Raw genomic sequence first — 13,778 nt, 5'->3', positions numbered from 1 at the left:
GATACTATGTTATATTATTATATTGATCCTAGAGGGGATGTGAACCATGGACTGATGGAACTTCAAATCGATGAAGACATTAGATAATTCTGTGGTTAGGTTTATGAGTACAAGTTGATGGAAGTTGTAGACACCAAATTTTTAGGGTATTTTTGTTTACTATTATTTTTATTTTTCTATGTTAGTTTTATTTACTTTTAGTTTTTTATTTTTATTTTTTAAGTCATTTTAGCATAGAATTTATCAAAAAAAAAAAGAAGAAAAATCATTCACAAAAAATATGCTTTATTTCTTTTAGATTTGAGTTTACTATTATTTACTCAAAAAAAAATATATATATATATAAATCTTAGCTTTGTTGTCTTTTATTCCTAGTTTCGTTCATTTTTATCCGATTTTATTTAAATTGTTGTTTTTCTTTACTTAATATTATTTTCATTTTTATTAAATTATTATTTAAAAAAAAAGGGAAAAGGAAGCCGCACATGCGGCAGCATGAAAAAAATATCATTTTCACTACCTATTTTTTCCACGGGGAGATTTTTCTGGTTCTTTCTTTTCTCCTAATGGATCGAATGGCTCAAGTTTTTGGTAGAAACCAACCCTTCATCCTCACATTTGAGGTGAGGGTTTAGGGGTTATGGGTTCCTATAAAAGGAATAGCCGCAGCCAAGAAGAGGAGGGGCGTCAAGGGTAGAATCCAAGTTGACGGCTGGTGGAGTGAGGAAACAAGAGAGGGCTAAGAGAAAAGAAAGACGGAGAGGAAAGAGTCAGTGAGAGAGAACAATGGCGGAAGAAAAAGAGGGGACAGCTGATGAAGGAAGATTGAAAGGCGGCTGAGTTTGATAGATAGAGGGGACTTGAGAGAATAGAAGGAAAGGAGAAAAGCCGAGAGGAACCAAGAGAAGGATCTGGTGGACGGCTAGGAGAGAGTTTCTTGGCGACGGAGGGCCAGAAAGACCAGAGAAAGCAGGAAGAAAGATCCAGAAAAAGAAAAAGCAAGCTATGGAAGAGGCAAAAACGCGAAAGATTAAGGTAGAGTGAGGGCTGGAATAAAGAGGAGGAACCAGATTGAAGCTTCAAGTTGCGGCCCGTCAGTCTCCGAAAAATCTCGCAGCTTTCCACCAGTAGTTTGTTTGCGTTTGAATCTGCTCATCTTACCAGAGGTAATCTCCGAACTCTCTTCTGTCATACAAGTTCGGGCTTTAGGACAGATTTTCTTTTTGTTTTACTCTCGGCATTTCGTGTTCATTTCTTTGCTGTTTTATCTCCGTTTTGTTATTATCTTGCGTTAGAGTGTAGCACTTAATCTGTTTGACGTTGGGGGTTGTATGAGGATTTGTTTTGATTCGAAAGATTGTTGCTTTGGTGGATTTTGTTAGTCACGTATGCCCAGAATGCCATGTTTGTAAAGTTGCAGAAATTTTTCCAGATTTTCGCACACTCTTTCCCTCGTATTTTTTATGTTTGAACATAAGACTTTGTGGTTGAAAAAATAAAACGATTACTGGATGACCTCGTTTGTTTCGATCCAAGTTTGTTGGTTTGGCCATTAGTTATATTTGGATGGCATTCAAGAACCCACCAGAAAATTTGAACCCAACATTCAAAGAAGTAGCAAAAGATGTTTTTTTTCTGTCTAGGTGAATCTGTTGGGAATGAGGGATTTTGAATCTGTGATCTTGTATAATTGCATGATTTTTGTTGGGTTGAGGTTTCTAATGGGGTTGGCCGATGGATCTGAAATTCCACCAAAGTTCATTGTTGTTTGTTTTTGTAGAATGAATTTCTGAAGTTACAGAATATGGTTGGTCCGTTTGAGTTGCATAATATTGTTTGTGGCTTACAGTAGTGTCTACCAATCCTTTTTCTTCGTTTGCTGGGGTTTTAGTTTGTTTAGGGTTCTTGGCTTGCTTGTTACTTGATTGGTATGGCTCGTCTATGTTTACTGCAAATTGCACTCTTTTCTTTGATGCATTTCTAGTCCAGTTGCTTCGATTGAACCTCCTAGGATAGATGATCATGTTAACAACAATGGGATGAGGTCCTAGCACTTGTGTTTGTTTGTCCAATTAGTGAGTTGGTTTTGAGTTTCTCACACCTAAATACATACAGGCTGGAGTAGATAGAAAGTTGCGTTCGCTTTCCTGTTTTTACTGTTTCTTCTTTGCATGTTTTTTCCAAAATTTTGCATGATAATCTTTCTAAGTTTTTCTGCTTGTGTGGATGGTGGTAATTATGTAGTTGGTTGCTTAGTCTAAAATTGTGATGTTGGGTTGAAAAATATCTAATCAAAGTTGTGATTTAAAAATCTGAGTTTGAAAGAAAATGCAGCAGGTCTTGTTGCCGAAATCTTATGCTTATATGTTGCATGAAACTTGCATGAAATTCTTTTAAGGATTACTTTGTTAAGAAGTGTTTTAGACATATTTCAATTAGAGTTAGCTCAAAAGTTTTGTTTGTCGAAGGATTATGGATGAAGGCGTGGCTGGAAATTGTAAAGGATCACTTTTGGCATGTTGAAAACTCTTTTGTTGTGGCAGAAGCTTGCTCCATAGCTTTTGCAAGAATTTTACATGAAAAATCTTTCAAGAATTGCACTTTGGCCCCTCAAGTCTTCATTTGTTCCACTGTGGCCCAAATAATTGGAAAAATCAATCAAAATTGATCCCTCAAACTTTCTTTTTCCTTTCAATTGGATCCTAATTTTGTGAATATGGACTGTTTTAGTTATTTAAATGCTTTTAGTGGTTCAATTTCATATTTATGTGTGGTTATTTGGGATGCCTTGACCTTTTCTTTTATCTTTGGAGGGTAAATAAATCATTTCACTTCATTATGGCCCCAACTCAAGGGAGGTACACTCTATTCCTTATTGCTCACTTTATTTGACCCTATGTGCCTACGTGACTTTACATGTTAAACTGCATGTCCTCTTGAATGTTTTTATTTATTTATTTGCTTTATTGGCTTTAGTTTTTGTATATTTATTTTACCTCGATTTCAATAATTTGAAAGGCACTTGAATGCCAAGTTGTAATAGTTAGGGGTTTATTTATTTATTTATTTATTTTTATTCTTTCCCTTTTAGATTGTAGTAGGGCCTCCCAAGTGTAATAGTTTGGACTTTATTCACGTTATTTGTTTTGAGTGTGCTTGTGCATGCCTATGTGTTATATGTTTAATTGCTTTCCCTAGACCTTTGCATCTAGATAAGCATGCTTATGTGCTACGTGCTATGTGAAACTATGTGCTTTGCATGTCTATTTGTTTTAGTATTATATCTGATCATGTGGGTAAATGCACATCACCGTGGCTAGCCCAATGCTGGTCATGGTCTTCCCCTCGAGCTCTCACAAGTTCAATACTTGTAAATGAACGTTAGTAAAGGGTTAGTCCAACGCTAGACCCAATAGGGCCGTCCCTCTTTTCCGCTAGTGTCATAGCTGCATGCCTTCACTACATTTCATTCATTTTTCCTTTTAGTATTTCTCATTTTACATGCTCCCCTAACCTTTTCCCTACATATTTGGGGCTGCATTCTCATTTTAGACTAGCTCATTTGCTTGCATAGGTTAGAGAGTTACCCCTTGGATATGGGATATGGACGAGTTTGGCTTCTCTAGCCTTAGCACGCTCGTATTCTCTTTATTAAAGGGAACATTGAGTCACGAACATTAGTCCCCTGTACCCGACATGATGCATTCCTTTAGGTCACGTATATTTGTATAGTTATTTTTATTTTCCTTTTTATTTGTTTTTTCTTTTCTTAGAGTCTCATATTTTTGCATTATTTGTAACCTCTCCAAAGAGTCTGCATTGGGGCATCACAATTAATATAATTGGCACCAATTAAGTTTTGAAGAGAAATTTTGACCATCTGATACCCTCTTGGATCTAGGGTTTGCATTCATATAGTACATCCAAATGTGATAAATCTTTACGTTAAAATAAGAAAATCTTTGACTAAATCGCGTAACTAGCCTTGGTTAGGTTGAAAGGGTGCCTTGGATTCTTATCCTTGCCTTCTCTTTCTTCAAATGTGACTCCCGAATCTTTTTCTCTAATTTTCGTAGACTTGGAGACGTTTAAAATGGGTTTTCTACTTTTTTCTTCCTTTAAAAATTCATTTTTTAGGTGACTTGGTACACCTTAACTCTATACCAGGTGGCAACTCCATTTTTCATTCAAAAAAACCCTTTTTAAACTATATTTTGGGTCAAATCGTCGCATTTTCAAGTCTCATTTAGACCCATATTTTTTTCATTTTTTTTAAAATCAAAAATTTATTTTCCAATCAAAAATTGAATCAAAAGCCATTTTTCTAAACTCGTCTTTTATTTTTCTTATTAAAAATGGGGCGCGACAGTTGGCGACTCCACTGGGGACTTAGAGAGTCCGAACAAATTTGATTTAGTCAACCGTTTTTTTCTTTTAACCTTTTCATATATCGCATTTAGATGTTTAAGGTTGCATTTTTTCTTTTTTAGAATTTTTGCATTTCGCGCGTATCAACTCACTCCCTTACCTATTTGCGTACGATTAATTTGATGGATGGATGGCTTATTTATGTGATCCCACGCCTTGCATTGCATTTTGGGTGGGGGATATTACCCTAGAGTCTCGCATTGGTTCTCGATCCCTCCCCTCCAAACGGAGCACTAGTATACGTGCATACGCTTTATTTTTTTACCCCTAATTTATTTTTCTTTTAGTGGTTTATCACGCCATTCCACCCTATTAGGATTAGGCGACCCACTTGGACGTGTGATCATGACATGACGTGTGCGTAGCATGATCCGAGGGGTCACTCAATCTTCCGCTTTAAACTTTGGGTTAATAGCCTTTAACTTTTAGTCGAAGGTTGAGGATTTTTGATAGATTCACTCAGACATGCAGCCGTAACACGACGTATGAGTAGCAATGTCTGAAAAATCGCTCGAGCCACCGACAAGGTACCTTGGGAGTGATGACCTTTGGTTTCCAAATCTGAAGGTCCGGGGACCTGAGCTTATCAAGTCTAGATGCATTAGTGAACCCAAACCTCATGCATCCATAATAGTTCACCTAGGACAGAGTCTGTCTCACCCTATTAGGGACATCATTTACGAGGGGAGGGATCCAACCCTCAATTACTTTTATTACTTTACCTCTTTGTATTGCTTTGCTACAAATGTGTTATATGTATTTATCTGATTGAACTAACTTTTCTTGATTTTTTGTCTCCATTGCGTTCATAAACCCTAAAAAAATAAAAGTCCTGGCATGGTACTCTCTAGGAGCCTACCTTATTTGATGTGGCACATTTAAATTCAATGCTTCGCATTTGTAGCATGAATACATGTCATTTTAAGCTCACCCCGACATACAAAAGGGGTCCCTTTAGGTCGCGTTTTCATTTGTATACTACATGTTTACGCGCTTTAATAAACTGGTATCATGCATCCACCTTAGAAGGGAATACCATTTAGGGAATCTCATGTTAGGAACAAACCGCCCTATGTCTCGGATATATAATCCAATGAGGCTTGCACGTTTATATCTCCTGTACTGTCCGAAGGGGTAGTGCACGAGGTAAGATAGAATCCGATCTTTTCAAAGACGGCAAAGCAATTTTTGCACATTGGAATATGGGCATCTAACAATCATTTTTTGGCCATTTTAAACAAAATTGGTAAGAAATTCCCTTGCGTAAATGACATTAACTTGAAGAAATTCACAAATGATTCCTCACTGTTGAGACGATAAATGGATTGAGGCCAAATTTTGATTTTAGAAGGCTCATAGACTAATACATTGCGATGATTTTTTGAAACTACCAATGGGTAGATAATTGAATCGATTTTCAAATAAACCATCAATTTCATCCAATCCATTTTATCAATTCATTCAATTTTAGAACAATCTAATCATTTTTTTTTCATTAACTCCATTTCACTCATTTGGCCTATTTACCCATTTTTAGGACAATTCGGTCGATTTTGAATAAATCATCAATTTCATCCTATCCATTTGACCCGCTTATTCCCCTTTTAGGGTTTAAGTCTAAGGTTCACTGAATAAATTAGTCGAAACATTGTAATCCTTTTAAGAGTAGACTTTTTTTCACATATCATTTTGTGTGTCGATCAAAACAAGCAATCCATTCGGATTTTGTCCTCATTTTTTGGACAGATATCCCTTTTTCACTCCAATTGGACAAATTCTTTCAAATTATTTTTCACTTAAATAAGTTGATCGGATCCATCAGGTATTGTATAGTGCCTGTTCTGGAGGATTGTATTCTCATTCTAGGCCTACCCTTGGCACAAAAAGGGTTCCTCCATAGGACATGCATCCGAATTACTTTAATTTTTACTAACTCATGTTTTTTTTCTCTTTCTTTTTCTTTCTTTTAATAGCAGTTAAGCTAGAAAAGAAGTCTAAATAGGGATTTTTCTTAAATTTTCAGGTGTTTTTCAAATATAGCTACACAAAAAGCCCTATCATTACACGATCTCGCAGTCAGGCTTTGAGAAACTGTGTAAACATGAGTACACATCCGAAATCATCCGACAGGCCTGTAACAGCCCCGTTAGCTGATTTGGCAAACCTAGGAGCTCAACTGAGTGAAGTTTTGAATAAATTCAATGAGTTGAATATGGAAATGACCACACAACGGCATATGATCGACCAGTTGGTTGCTGGTAGTGGTAGCGGTGGTCAGCCTGAGCCTTTACCTGCTAACCAACCTGAACCGCAACCAATACTTTTACCCTATACTCAAACCCCCTTTACCCCGCATTTTGCAAATTCGCGTGAAGAAACTTTTATCTATCCCACTCATGGCCTACCCTATACCCATGCACCCGCTATCCAAACCAATCCTCCTCACCCTCAAATTCTCCAAAATTACCCACACATTAGTCTGAATATGCCACTCAAAACTCAGGGACCACATTATTACTCCATCGCTGAGCCATTCAACATGAATACCGCCACCGAAGGGAAAGCAAAAGCTGGGGAGTCGTCCGCGTCGATGGATAAGAATTTGCTAAAGCAATTGGATCGGTTTGAGAAGTTCATAAGGAAAAACCAAGGTTTAAACAAACAAGGAGGTCTGGACTACAACGAGCTGTGCCTATTTTCGGATATGCAATTGCCCATGGGTTTCAAAACGCCCAAGTTTAGTAAGTATGACGGAACGGGCAACGCCAAGACGCATCTCCGAATGTTTGCCAACAAGTTGGGCAAGCCAATAGATGACGAGAATCTACCAGTTCGTTTGTTTCCTGAAAGCTTAGAAGGCGATGCACTGGACAGGTATTCCAATTTGAAACCCGAGAATATGAGGACATGGTTGGACTTATCAACCGCTTTTGTAAGGCAATACGAATACAATTGCGAGCTGGCTCCAACGAGGACCACATTGAAGGGAACCAAGAGGAAACCATCCGAGAACCACAAGACATATGCGAAAAGATGGAGGAAATTGGCCGCCAAGGTGGAGCCTCCTATGATTGAAGATGAGATTGTTCGTACGTTCATCAAAGCTCATGACCCGCCCTACTTTGAGGAGATTTTTCGCATGATCGGGTGTTCATTTGCAGCAATTATCAATAAGTTGGAGGAATATGACGAATACGTCAAAGCAGGGAAAATTGTCAATGTATCAGCTTTAAAATCACAGTTGGACGCCCTGCAAGGTCAGAGTAATAACAAAAGGGAGCCTCAACTAAAGAAAAAGGAGGAAACTACTTTTGTGTGGGGCCAAGGACCGTTTTCAAGACCCAGATCCCAACGTTACCACACATATTCATCTCGCTACCTAAACCCACGCCCTGTTTACCATACTACTACCAATCACCCTCGATCTCAGCCAAACTATGCAAGCCCACCTACAATACCCTTCCCAATATTTCAAAACAATCCTCAAATTCAACCTCGTCTACCTTATAATCCCAGACCTGCTCCACCAAACCAACAGACTTACAACCCTCCTCAAACCAATAAAATACAAAAACTTGGTCGATCTCGAACTTTTACCAACTTAGGCCGACCCATTGACCAATTGTACGAACAACTCAAGGCCGCCGGTGAAATCGATGACATACCTCCTCCAAACTACTCTCGTCGAGGTCTCTCTTCTGGGTACGACCCTCAAGCCGCGTGTGCCTACCATTCTGGAGCGCCCGGTCACTCGACCAGTAACTGTTGGGTACTAAAACATAAGATCCAGGACATGATCGAAGCAGGAGATATAGTGTTAAGGAAAAGGGAAGAACAAGGACCGAACATAAGTACGAATCCCTTTCCTGAACACAAGGACACCTTTGAGGCATTTACCCCTAATGAAGAAATTTGAAAATTCTGTAAATAGCTGAATTAGTGAGGTTCCTCTTGAAGGGAAGTTTCGATAAATTTGGGGAGTTGTTTTGGTTAAAACCAATGAAAATCGTTCATACATGTGTCTTTTGTTTAACTATATTTTTTGTAAATAGTTTTCAATCAAGTGACTGCTAAAGACACGTTTCATGATATTAAGTTTGGTTTTTGTCTGGAAAATCAATAAAATGTACAGTTTTATATATTGTGACTTACACATTCTTTTCAAATGGCCCAGAATAAAACCGTCTGACCCTTTGGATATCACTATTCAGAAATTTGATGGCAGCGATCTCACGAATGTGAATTTGAATTTCAAAATGAGAGGAGTGGGGAAGAGACATTCGAAAATGTTTCAAAGAATCCCGAATGGAATAAAAGAAGTTCAAGTCGAATCAGGATCAAGATTAGGAATAAGAAGCAGTTAAACAGAGTCCATCATGGTCAATATGATCAAAAGGATTGGTCCGTGATTACCATTAAAGGGTCAAATCATGACCATTCAGACAAGAAGGCAAAGCATTAAGGTGGTTTTCGTCAGTACAAAATGAAGCCAAAAGAAAAGTTTGCCGCGAATTGGTAAGGTGCTCTTATTATCAAAAAGGTATCACCTGATGGAGCACTTGTTCCCTCAGCCAATCAATTTGGAGATGTGTAAGAAATTTTCATCTGATAAATGGAAGTTTCCTTTTAGGGTTAATGTGAAGAATGGAATGAAAGTTAGGCATTCTTCCTTTCCAATCAAACATTCTATCCCTAGTTGTCCCTTTGAGCCTTCAGAATAAATTATTTCGTTTGGCAACCCCTGAGAATAGCAAACCCCACACTGGGGTAAGTTTGAACCGAAAGAAAGGGAAATAAAAGAAAAGGAAAAGAGTGAACCTCAATTAAAAAATAAACTTGGGCAAATTTTGAAAATTTCAATGAAATGGCAGAAGGCCGAAAAAAAAAGGAAGAAAAGAAAAATAAAAGAAAAAAGAGCCTCAATTAAGAATAAATTGGAGCAAGTTTTGGTTTAACCCTAAAATAGGGTTAGCGCAACAATGCATTCTCAGATCATTTAAACCATTCATAAAATCTGCCTTCAAACCTTAACCTTTTCTTATCACCCTGCCAGACCCCATTATAAAAGCCAAAAGTCCTGACTTCCATTTTTTGCACCACCTCTTTAAGGAAATTTTCTTAATCAAATGACAGATGATGTCAATACGCCTTCACTAATTTTGCAAGGGAAGGATTGTCGCACTGATGCCATCATTTCTTAAAGCACATTTTTGAATTGATAAAGGCTATTGGTAGGCATTGTTCATCAAGTGAAAAATCGAAAGGGCACCTTTAGAAAAAGGGGAAAAAGAAGAAAAAAAAAGGGAAGAAAAATAAAAAGGTGAGGATAGCCTTAGTGAGAACCCGAAAGGGCACTAGGGTAGGATTTTATAAGGAGAAGTAAGCTTGGATTTGAAAGGCTGATGACTCAGTTCGTTAAAATTTTTATTCACCTTGTGGTTCGGTTGCCGACATTGAATTTTGGAAGGATGATATCCACAGAGTCAACGGTGATAATTTGTTTGAGATTAAAGGGTTTTGGTTTATCCAATATAAATTGTTAAGTTTACAGATTCATTTAAATTAATTTTTGTTTTCAAATTACGGAGATTTTCATCATTGATTGTGTAAATATAATATTCTTTCATTTGTTTCATGGTCTCATTTATTTTTGGATTTATCCAATGGCAATCCCTGTGATTTATTGGAATTACCTGGATACCAAGTGTCTTATTAGCATTAGAAGTCAAGAAGATGGAATGTGATTCGACGAGCGAAGTTGGATCAATAATTTATCAAATGGCAACCCCTATGATTGACTAGATACCAAGGGTCTTGTTAGCGTTAGAAGTTGAGGAAACTTGACACAGTTCACGGAGTAAAGTGAACATGTTTACACATTTCTTGAAAAGTAAGATTGATCGGATGGTGGTGGCATTATCTATCATTACTATTATTTTTACTTTTTGTAGGTCCAATGGTCCAATAACAACACACTGGGGCAATTTTTATATGACTGTGGAGTATCATCCAAGAATTGAAGGGTTCGGACCAAAGAAAATGTGAATCAAAGTCTTAAGGAGGAGAAACCCTGTCATAATGCAAATCAAATGATCGGTTGCACAATAAGTGGTGGAGACTGAGGCAAAATTATTTCTTGAAAAGTTTCTCCCAAACGAAAAGAAAAAAATGGAAAAAAAAATCAAAAATTAGGTTTAACTTCTTATTTCTTGAAGAAATCAATTTCAATCTCAAATTTTAATTTCTTGTTGGTGAGTCTCAGCGTCCACGGCGCACCCTTCTACCTCCTTTCTTGACAACCACATTTAATTCACTGACTTCAACCAACGTTAGCATCGAGTCTATCTCACTAACGTGTGCGTTTTTATTCCACCACCGTTAGCATCGAGTCTATCTCACTAACGTATGTGTTGTTTTTAGTCTATCTCCGTTAGCATTAGGTTCATCCCACTAATGTGCCTTTTTATTTCTGATTTTTTCGACAGGCTCGGGTTTAATCCCACTGACCGATGGTCAAGACATTTCATTTACATTGCCACTAGCTGTGGGTCAGTCCCACTAGTGAGCATTTTCATTTGCACTGCCACTAGCCGTTGGTTAGTCTCACTAGTATGCATTTTATTTTTTTATTGCCACTAAACATGGGCAAGTCCCACTAGTGTGCATTTCGTTTAAATTTCCTGTTCGAGTTAGTCTCGATTTTAAATTTTCTGTTCAGGTCAGTCCCGTTTTGAATTTTCTGTTTCGGGTCAGTCCCGATTTTAGATTTTCTTTTCGAGTCAGTCCCGGTTTTAACTTTCCTGTCTCGCGTCAGTCCCGATTTTAAATTTGCAGGTTCGGGTCAGTCCTGTTTAAATTTTTCGTTTGGATCAGTCCTATTTTAAATTTCTGATTCGGGTCAGTCCCGTTTTTAATTTTCTTGTCTAGGTCAGTCCCATTTTAAATTTTTTTTAAAAGGGGTCAGTCCTCATTTCAAAAATGTCAGTTGCTCGAGTAGTTTGCAGCCGAATAACACAGGTGAGTATTTGGTGTCTATTTTTTTGTTACAAGTTTTTTCAAAACTCAAACAAAGTGAGGCAAACTATAGACATCAAATTTTTATGGTATTTTTGTTTACTATTATTTTTATTTTTCTATGTTAGTTTTATTTACTTTTAGTTTTTTATTTTTATTTTTTAAGTCATTTTAGTGTAGAATTTATCAAAAAAAAAAAAGAAGAAAAATCATTCACAAAAAATATGCTTTATTCTTTTAGATTTGAGTTTACTATTATTTACTCAAAAAAATATATATATAAAAAAATCTTAATTTTGTTGTCTTTTATTCCTAGTTTCGTTCATTTTTATCCGATTTTATTTAAATTGTTGTTTTTCTTTACTTAATATTAATTTCATTTTTATTAAATTATTATTTCAAAAAAATAGGGAAAAGGAAACCGCACATGTGGCAGCATGAAAAAAATATCATTTTCACTACCTATTTTTTCCACGGGGAGATTTTTCTGGTTCTTTCTTTTTGCCCAATGGATTGGATGGCTCAAGTTTTTGGTAGAAACCAACCCTTCATCCTCACCTTTGAGGTGAGGGTTTAGGGGTTATGGGTTCCTATAAAAGGAATAGCTGCAGCCAAGAAGATGAGGGGGGTCAAAGATAGAATCCAAGTTGACGGCTGGTGGAGTGAGGAAACAAGAGAGGGCTAAGAGAAAAGAAAGACGGAGAGGAAAGAGTCAGTGAGAGAGAACAATGGCGGAAGAAAAAGAGGGGACGGCTGATGAAGGAAGATTGAAAGGCGGCTGAGTTTGATAGATAGAGGGGACTTGAGAGAATAGAAGGAAAGGAGAAAAGCCGAGAGGAACCAAGAGAAGGATCTAGTGGACGGCTAGGAGAGAGTTTCTTGGCGACGGAGGGCCAGAAAGACCAGAGAAAGCAGGAAGAAAGATCCAGAAAAAGAAAAAGCAAGCTACGGAAGAGGCAAAAACGGGAAAGATTAAGGTAGAGTGAGGGCTGGAATAAAGAGGAGGAACCAGATTGAAGCTTCAAGTTGCGGCCCATCAGTCTCCGAAAAATCTCGCAGCTTTCCACCAGTAGTTTGTTTGCGTTTGAATCTGCTCATCTTACCAGAGGTAATCTCCGAACTCTCTTCTGTCATACAAGTTCGGGCTTTAGAACAGATTTTCTTTTTGTTTTACTCTCGGCATTTCGTGTTCGTTTCTTTGCTGTTTTATCTCCGTTTCGTTATTATCTTGCATTAGAGTGTAGCACTTGATCTGTTTGACGTTGGGGGTTGTATGAGGGTTTGTTTTGATTCGAAAGATTGTTGCTTTGGTGGATTTTGTTAGTCACGTATGCCCAGAATGCCATGTTTGTAAAGTTGCAGAAATTTTTCCAGATTTTCGCACACTTTTTCCCTCGTATTTTTTTATGTTTGAACATAAGACTTTGTGGTTGAAAAAATAAAACGATTACTGGATGACCTCGTTTGTTTCGATCCAAGTTTGTTGGTTTGGCCATTAGTTATATTTGGATAGCATTCAAGAACCCACCAGAAAATTTGAACCCAACATTCAAAGAAGTAGCAAAAGATGTTTTTTTTTCTGTCTAGGTGAATCTGTTGGGAATGAGGGATTTTGAATCTGTGATCTTGTATAATTGCATGATTTTTGTTGGGTTGAGGTTTCTAATGAGGTTGGCCGATGGATTTGAAATTCCACCAAAGTTCATTGTTGTTTGTTTTTGTAGAATGAATTTCTGAAGTTACAGAATATGGTTGGTCCGTTTGAGTTGCATAATATTGTTTGTGGCTTACAGTAGTGTCTACCAATCCTTTTCCTTCGTTTGCTGGGGTTTTAGTTTGTTTAGGGTTCTTGGCTTGCTTACTACTTGATTGGTATGGCTCGTCTATGTTTACTGCAAATTGCACTCTTTTCTTTGATGCATTTCTAGTCCAGTTGCTTCGATTGAGCCTCCTAGGATAGATGATCATGTTAACAACAATGGGATGAGGTCCTAGCACTTGTGTTTGTTTGTCCAATTAGTGAGTTGGTTTTGAGTTTCTCACACCTAAATACATACAGGCTGGAGTAGATAGAAAGTTGCGTTCACTTTCCTGTTTTTACTGTTTATTCTTTGCATGTTTTTTCCAGAATTTTGCATGATAATCTTTCTAAGTTTTTCTGCTTGTGTGGGTGGTGGTGATTATGTAGTTGGTTGCTTAGTCTAAAATTGTGATGTTAGGTTGAAAAATATCTAATCAAAGTTGTGATTTAAAAATCTAAGTTTGAAAGAAAATGCAGCAGGTCTTGTTGCCGAAATCTTATGCTCATATGTTGCATGAAACTTGCATGAAATTCT

This window comes from Coffea arabica, chromosome 10c (genome assembly GCF_036785885.1).
Source record: "Coffea arabica cultivar ET-39 chromosome 10c, Coffea Arabica ET-39 HiFi, whole genome shotgun sequence".
In the NCBI taxonomy this organism is placed as follows: Eukaryota; Viridiplantae; Streptophyta; class Magnoliopsida; order Gentianales; family Rubiaceae; genus Coffea; species Coffea arabica.
This window is presented reverse-complemented; position numbering follows the sequence as displayed.